Raw genomic sequence first — 7,905 nt, 5'->3', positions numbered from 1 at the left:
GACAACGATTATGTTTCACTTTCTGGTCATATCATCACCAAGATGAATCCTGATCTACACTCACAATCTAGCACGGTTTGGTGGTGAAAAGGTTGTGTAAACGGACTAAGATCATAAATCCCGAAAAAAACCGAGAGTATTATTTCATGGTTGTCTCATAAACACAATTTGATGTTGTTGTACGCGCGAGAGGTTTATATTCTCGCAAGATAGTACTTTCCTCTCGCTTCAATTTGGTAGGATTATCTGCTCGGCTTTCTACTGTGGGTGTACTGGCTTAGATTTTTAAACTATTGTAGATGCCTTGAAGGTCAAGTTCATTATAAAAATCAAAAATCTTGATCGTAAAAATAATCATAGAACTGAAAAACAAAAAAAAAAGAAATTTTTTTGCTTTACAAAAGCAATGATCACTATTACGATAATACAATCGACTTGGGCACACGAATCTCCCACCAACATCGTTCTATCTTCAATCGAAGCGAAACGAAACGACCAACAAACAAATGCCACGACCATGACACCGGCTGACACCGTCCGAAATTACAATGTATCGCGTCGTCGGGAAAACTAATTTTCCTTTTCATTCTCCCCGCTTCTTCACTCTCTCCCTCTTTCCAATCCTTTCAACCGTACTTTTCCCACATTCCCGGCAGGCTTTTCTTCTCAAACGGTCGCAAAACACACGTCAACTCGAGGAAAGCACCTCTTGCGACCCATTGCACAGCTCTCGGGAGTGGCGTTCGTTGTTGGAACGTTTCGAGGATGAGCAAAGTTTCCTCTCGTGGCACTAATTAAAAACTCGTATTAATTAGCTAAACAACATATCCTGACTCGGGCATACGTGGGAAACCGTACCATATCGTCGACGATCGTCATCGTCGTCATGCTAGACCGACATTAGACATGAAAGGTTATGACTTGAGCGGAGCAAATGGTTGGATTGTTGTGTTGTGATTTTCTGCGGTTCCTTAGTATAACGTCATGCTCGTTAGTTGTGGCATGACAATTTTGAGAGCAAAACGAATCAGAAACCATATCTGATCAGGAAATTTCAAAATACCATCCCTTATCAATTGTTTTTTAATCATTGAAAAAAGAATAAACAGTATAACTGCTGCAAAACTGTTGTCCTACAGCTATGTTTGTAGTCGTGGCCCTAAATTTCAAAACTAACTCGATCCACCTACGTCAAGTCTCCATACAATTTTGGCAGCTGTCCATACAAAAATTGTACATAAATATTCAAACAGCTGTAACTTTTGAGTGAATTTTCTGAACCATTTGGTGTCTTTAGCAAAGTTGTAGGTATTGTTGAGGACTATTGAGAAAAAAATAGGCACACGGAAAAAAATTTGCCGATATTTTTTTATTAACTTTTTTTTCACAGCAACTCAATTTCCCAAAATACTTATTTTTTTGATTTTCGAGATTTTTTACATATTTTAGGGGATAACACCCACAACTTGTGAGCCATAGAGAAGTATGGTCAAATTTGATTTTTTGATTTTTGGAAAAAAACGAAATTTAATACTAAACACATTTCTGTCCTATTTTTTTAAATGTAAAATTAAATTTGCAATCGAAACATACCTCACAGATTTTTGATAAAGGGCCCCGTTTTCAAGATATAGCCACCGAAAGTTTGATTTCAGCGAAATATTTGCAGTTTTTTGATTTTTAAAAATAGTGACCATGAGTGACCATTTCTGAAAATATTTTTTGAAAAGTTCAGAAAATTTTCTATAAAATTGTCTAAGTGACTTTGAAGATTGGAACTCTGGTTGCTGAGATACAACGCACAGTGGGAAAAAAGAGCCTAAAATATTACCGCAACATGATTTCGCGCAAACCATCGATTGCTATACACCAAAAGCTTCGTTTTTGCACCAGGAACAACAATCCGGTGAAAAATCGCACTGCACGGACCGGTGGCCGGTGTACAGGCCACCGGAAGATCCGGATTTTTAGAAAAGGTATCTTATTTATCCAATTGTGAACTGGTACGCTTTCTTCTATCATAAATAGTCATGCAAAACAATCATAAAATAATATTAAATACCATAGGACCCATCGGAACCGGTTCCACCGATCTCCGGTTGCCACATCCGGAACCGCAGTGGGAAACAGCAAAAACTAGTCGTGCGACGTATCAAACTTCTTGATTTCGGATGGGGACATGAGTTATACACTCCTCTTTTAAAAACACGAAGTTTGATATGTCGCAAGAGTGGTTTTAGGAATTTGCCAAATATGATCTTCGGATGTGGCCACCGGAGAACCTGGGAACCGGTCAAGGAGACAAAAATACACCTTAAAAATACTCTCTATCCAAAATCAAGAAGTTTGATACGTCGCCCGACTGGTTTTTGCTGTTTCCCACTGCAGTTCCGGATGTGGCCACCGGAGATCGGTGGAACCGGTTCCGATGGGTCCTATGATATTTAATATTATTCTATGATTGTTTTGCATGACTATTTATGATAGAAGAAAGCGTATCAGTTCACAATTGGATAAATCAGATACTTTTTCCAAAAATACGGATCTTCCGGTGGCCTGTACAGTGCAGTGCGATTTTCACCGGATTATTGTTCCTGGTGCAAAAACGAAGCTTTTGGTGTATATCAATCGATGGTTGGCGCGAAATCATGTTGCGGTAATTTTTTGGGGCCCTTTTTCCCACTGTGCAACGGGTTGAAGAATAAGAAACAGAAAATTTTTAGTTTTCTAAGTCTCACCCAGTCTGACCCAAACAACCCTCCAATTTCTAATGTCGATCTATCAACTAATGGTCCGATTTTCAATGTTAAAACATGCGACATTTGTGAAATTTTCCGATCTTTTCGGAAACAATATTTTGATTTTTTTTTAAACAAGACTAACATTTCAAAAGGGCGTAATATTGAATGTTTGGCCCTTTTGAAATGTAAGTCTTAATTTAAAAATTAGAAATTAACGGGTTGTTTGGGTGAGACTTAGAAAACTTAAATTTTTCTGTTTCAAAAAAAATATTTTTAGAAATGGTCACTCATGGTCACTAGTTTTAAAAATCAAAAAACTGCAAATATTTCGCTAAAATCAAACTTTCGATGGATATATCTTGAAAAAGAAGCACTTTATAAAAAAAATCTGTAAAGTTCTTTTCGATTGCAAATTCAATTTTAAATTAAAAGAATAGTTCAAAATTTGTTTGCATGAAATTTGGAGTTTTTACAAAAATAACATTTGGCTCAAAAGTTGCAGGTTTTTGTCCCTTAAAAAAAAAAATCAAAAAATATCTATTTTGAGAAATAGAGTTTTTGTAAAAAAAAAAAAGTTAATTAAAAAATATTTCTATTTTTTCTCAATAGTCCTCAACAATATAGCAACGGGAGCGGCCGTGGCTGAATGGTTACGGTGTTCGCTTTGTAAGCGAATGGTTCTGGGTTCGATTCCCATCTGCTCCCAACGAGAAAGTTTAAGAACACATAAATTTGAAATGATGAATATGAACGAAAAATCGAAGTCGCTCGAGGCGGGGTTCGATCCTCCGTCCTTTGGATTGGTAAGCAAAAATGCTAACCACTAGGCCATGTCGACTTGGTGAGCGTGGACTGGAATTAGGAATACTGTTACAGAGAGCGAGTTGTGGCGCTATAACCACGGCAAATAGTGTCCAGGGCATTCGTGGAAATACAATGTCCCATCCCAGAGGGTCCCGGAGTATCAAACCTTCTTAGCATGGTGCTCCCAACGAATACAACCAAATCTCGGAGCGTATGGTGGTGTGTCCCCACGCTTCTTCCTCCCCTGTCGATTCAGAATTGTGTTGTTGTTCGAACACTCAGTGCTCAAACTCAACCCAATTACGAGTCATCTCTGCGATACGGCTTTACGCAGTAGGCCTGGCCGCTTTAACGCTTGTGATGTTTCAATGCATTCTGTAGCCGTTGCGATTCGATCGGTTGCGAACGGTGCAGCTTATGCGCCACTCCCGGGAGGGAGACTGCCCGCCATGTTAATTTTGCCCGGTTTGAGACTCTCGAAGAGGTGCTCGGTTGAACTTCTTCCCAGGGAAGAAGCAAGATCGAATCGGCCAGCGTACCAAAGTGACCCGCAAGAACGGTACGGAAAGCTCAGCCTCCCGAAAAAGCTCCTCAGAAATCCGCCAGTATAGGACCCCCCGTGCCCGTATGAATCATCATGGGTAGTACCGACACCCGCCACCAGAGAACTTCACGAAGCATGGGAAATACGCAGAACTTTTGCATTGGGGAGGAAAGGACTGGGAACGGACCCTAAAGTGACGGAAGCAGCGCTCCGGATCGACCAAAAAAACTAACACGTGAGCTCATTTTAACTGCAGGGACTTTTATTGAACTCCAAAATAATCACTCATAATTTAGTTGGCAGGGAATCAAAAAGAGGTGCTCGTTTATTGGACTAGTCTAACATTTTGTGTATTTCATTCATTGTTCTGTTCTAGCGTCTAGACATCTCCCTACTGTGTGCGTTTGCTCTCCCTACTTCTACTGTTTGTTCTTCTGTTACCCCGTGCTTTTGTGCTCTCTCCTCAACCTCAAATCTTCAGCTCGTCAGCTGGAACAGCTGATCGCTGACGTCACCGGCAGTCAAGCGGACTGCGGCAGACAAAAGGCACTAGAGTGCGATGTCGTGGATGTGTGGGGCGGATCAATAAAGGCCGTCACACTCCGAGCGCATGGCAACACGCGCTTAAACAAAATGGACGCCCTCCATCAAAATGGCGTCCGCTCTACGGCCGCAGCCGGAACGGAAAAACGTTCGTGACGCCTTCTGTGGCCGTCACCCTTCACCCGAGCAAAAAGAACGGACTCACCGGACTGCTGCTGTTGCTCCTGTTACTTGCTGATGCTGCTGCTGTTGATCTTCACCGCCGCGTGCTCGTAGCCGGCGTGGACGACGATGTCGGTTCGACCTGCGGTTGCGTGGTCGACTTCGATGATGTTGTGCGGGCCGGGACTTGGCTTTCCGGGCCAGCACGTGGGCGGATAGAAACGCCTCCAGACGAGATTTTGACGGCTCGTCTCTTCTGGCGATGTAACGTGTGCCAGGTCAAACTTGTCCCACACTCGATGCGGGGCGGTGGTGGACGCGCGCTCGATCTCCTACTGGTGCTGCTTTGCTGGTAGGGCGAAAGGAAGCGAAGCCAACGAACTTCGCAACGGATTAGCACATGCACGGGGATTATCGCACGGGGTAACGGGGTTTTACCTGATCTCTAGCTAGGCCGCACTAGGGCTCACTTCTTCGCACACACTATCGCACACAATTCTAGCTTCGACGAGATCTAGGGGGGGAGAAGTTAGAATCTAAAACCTAACCGGAAACACTACCACGCCACTTTCAAACCTCAGGACTGGACAGGGGAACCCGGGATAAAAGTCCGCGCACTCCACACTTCACAAAGGTCTGGGACAAAGTGAACGAGTACTAGGTTCCTCAGAACGGGGAAAGTGGCCCCAGACGTACTTTTGGTACGTCGTTTCCCGGAGATTGCCTCGGGCTTCTTCGGATCTTTAAAGATCTGAGTTCCCGTCCCACTCTAGCGGTCGGCAATGGCTCTAACCATCCCTTTCCGTCTTCCCGAAGGATTCAACATACGAGCGACCTCCGCGAGATTCTCTCTCCAGGTCTTAAACCAGTAACAATGTTACCAACGATCGTGAGGGCTAACATCACCTACATTGATTACCGTGGTAACGGAGATCAAATTACGTTTACAGACAAACGGAAAAACCGAAATAAATAAATAAATAAATGCTAACAAGTGCAACTGTTACAATTCTAATGCAATGGCGCACTACAAATGTTAATAAATGACAAGAAGAGTGCTAGGCGTCATCTAACCTAAGGCACTCTCCAGGATCCCTTCGAAAGATTGGCTGCGCTAGGGTCTGATTAGATTAGATTAGATTAGAATAGTCCTCAACAATATAGCAACAATGGCTTCTTTGGTCATAGGGTAGGCCCCCACAAAGTTTGAGCCAAATAAAAAAAAAAAAGAACAAATAAAATCCATTTCCGGTTTTGGTAGAGAATTGACGATTTGTTTGATCAAGCGAACACCTGTGAACTGGACCAAGCCGCCGGCGGGTATGAGAATTATTAATTAATTCATTCATTCATTTATTCATTCATTTGCCCATCTTTTTTGTTTGGAGCACGGACAATCACTTCACCAAAAAAAACTTAATGTACCATGTTTCTCCATTTTTTTTTAATTAAATATATCTTTATTGAACATTTTTATAATCATTACATTTCTTTTAGATGCTAGGTGGTATGACTGAATGCTCTTAATCTTTTTTTGTTTTTTTTTTTTCGTTTTATTATTAATTGTTTATATTTATTTTATTTTATTCAAATTGTTTTACATTATTGCATTGAATAAAATTCATTTGGGCAAACAATTTTAAAATCATTGTGACAACTAATCCTAACTTAAAACAAAAAAAGTAAATTCATTGAAATATTCAAAATCATTAGAACGAGTAAACTACGAACTGTATTTTAAGATGAATGCTCCAAGTATTCTTACTTGTTCCTGGTGCGTTTTGTAACCACGCAATGTTGTTGTCTTCTCGATGAAAATGTTCAGAAGTTCTTGTGTTAAAAACAGGTCACTACTGGCTTCACCCGTTGATGCTGGTTGGTTTTCCCTCGGTTGCTGACAGAAGCCTGGAGGTGTTGTATTCTCTACACTTTTTGCCGCTGATTCAACGGCAATGGCTGCAGATTTGGAACCACTCGAGCAGATCCCGTTCCTGGTGACGCCAAAGCACGGAAATTCCACGTCCGTGAATGCTGGTGGTGTTTTGCGACGATTTGTCACAAAAATGGGTGGCACCTTTTCCCGTCGTTCAAATTGTTCCTTCTCGCTCACGTCCAAAGGGAGGGTAGCGAACTGGTTTCCAGACGAATTTTGAGCTTCCTTGCTCAAATTGCCTGGCTTTGCAGGTAGCGCATCGGCATTCTTTAGCTTTTTCAAATCTGCCGATCCTGCTGGTGAGGACCGCCTGTTTTTATTGCCGTGAGGCATTTTTGCACTTTCTGGCACTTTTCAGAGCTAATATCGAGGAGTTCCTCACTGATTGATGGTTCCCAAGGGAATAATGTTTCTCCATAGGAATGAGGTCCCTGTACATTTGGTTGGAGACGCATGGTGCTTTAAGTTCGATTACGGAAAAATAATTAAAAAAAAATCGTCAGCTACAGCTAGGTTCCGAGGCTTTCACATCATCAAATATAGTTTTCATTTCATATGTCTACTAACCGAGCCACGTAACCCTGTGGTAACGCTTCCGCTTCGTAAGCGGTATATCGGAGTTCAAATCCCGGCTCGGACCAACACAACTGGCGATCTTTTCCCTTCTGGATTTGATTGCTTAATAAAGGGAAGGTAGTGTTTTATCACAAGCTGGACCTTATCACGACACCTTAGGGAAGGCGACCTATGGAATGTTAACATAAACCTTTACATGTTAACATTGAGTTAAGCATTAGCCACTGAATCCGCTTTGCAAATGCGGCCCCCCTACTTTTCATGGGTCATGGGAAAAATTTACTCTTTTTCTTATATGTTTACTCAGTAATGTTTTTTAAATGGCGTAGTATTTTTCATTCAAAGCACTTTTTATTGGATCCTGAATTATCATATTATATTTTTTCGGAAATGTTTCTTTTTTAGATCTTACATATTCTTGCGTTTAATTTAAAGTTTAGAAACTTGAGGTGTGAAATAATGCGTCATCTTACTATCAAAACTTTAGATTATTTCATATTTAAGCTAAGTTGGATCAAAATGCTAGTACTGCTCGTAACACGAAACGTATGTGTCCTGCTCGTGTCAAGTGTGAAATATGTAAAACAATACCAACCAATCGT

At 41.4% G+C, this 7,905-nt stretch overlaps 1 long non-coding RNA gene across 1 annotated transcript; it reads right to left on the bottom strand.

Annotated features, from left to right (window-relative positions):
* Positions 1-5,039: 5,039 nt before the first annotated feature.
* LOC120428913 (uncharacterized) lies at positions 5,040-5,796 on the bottom strand. The gene is made up of 3 exons (XR_005607174.2): positions 5,371-5,796; positions 5,233-5,308; positions 5,040-5,175 (listed from the first exon to the last, which is right to left on the bottom strand). It is a non-coding gene; the product is annotated as an uncharacterized LOC120428913 (long non-coding RNA).
* Between the last annotated feature and the right edge of the window lie 2,109 nt (positions 5,797-7,905).

Source organism: Culex pipiens, chromosome 1 (genome assembly GCF_016801865.2).
Source record: "Culex pipiens pallens isolate TS chromosome 1, TS_CPP_V2, whole genome shotgun sequence".
Taxonomy (NCBI): domain Eukaryota; kingdom Metazoa; phylum Arthropoda; class Insecta; order Diptera; family Culicidae; genus Culex; species Culex pipiens.
The sequence above is the reverse complement of the archived record's forward strand: the minus strand, read 5'-3'. Positions and strand labels throughout refer to the sequence as shown.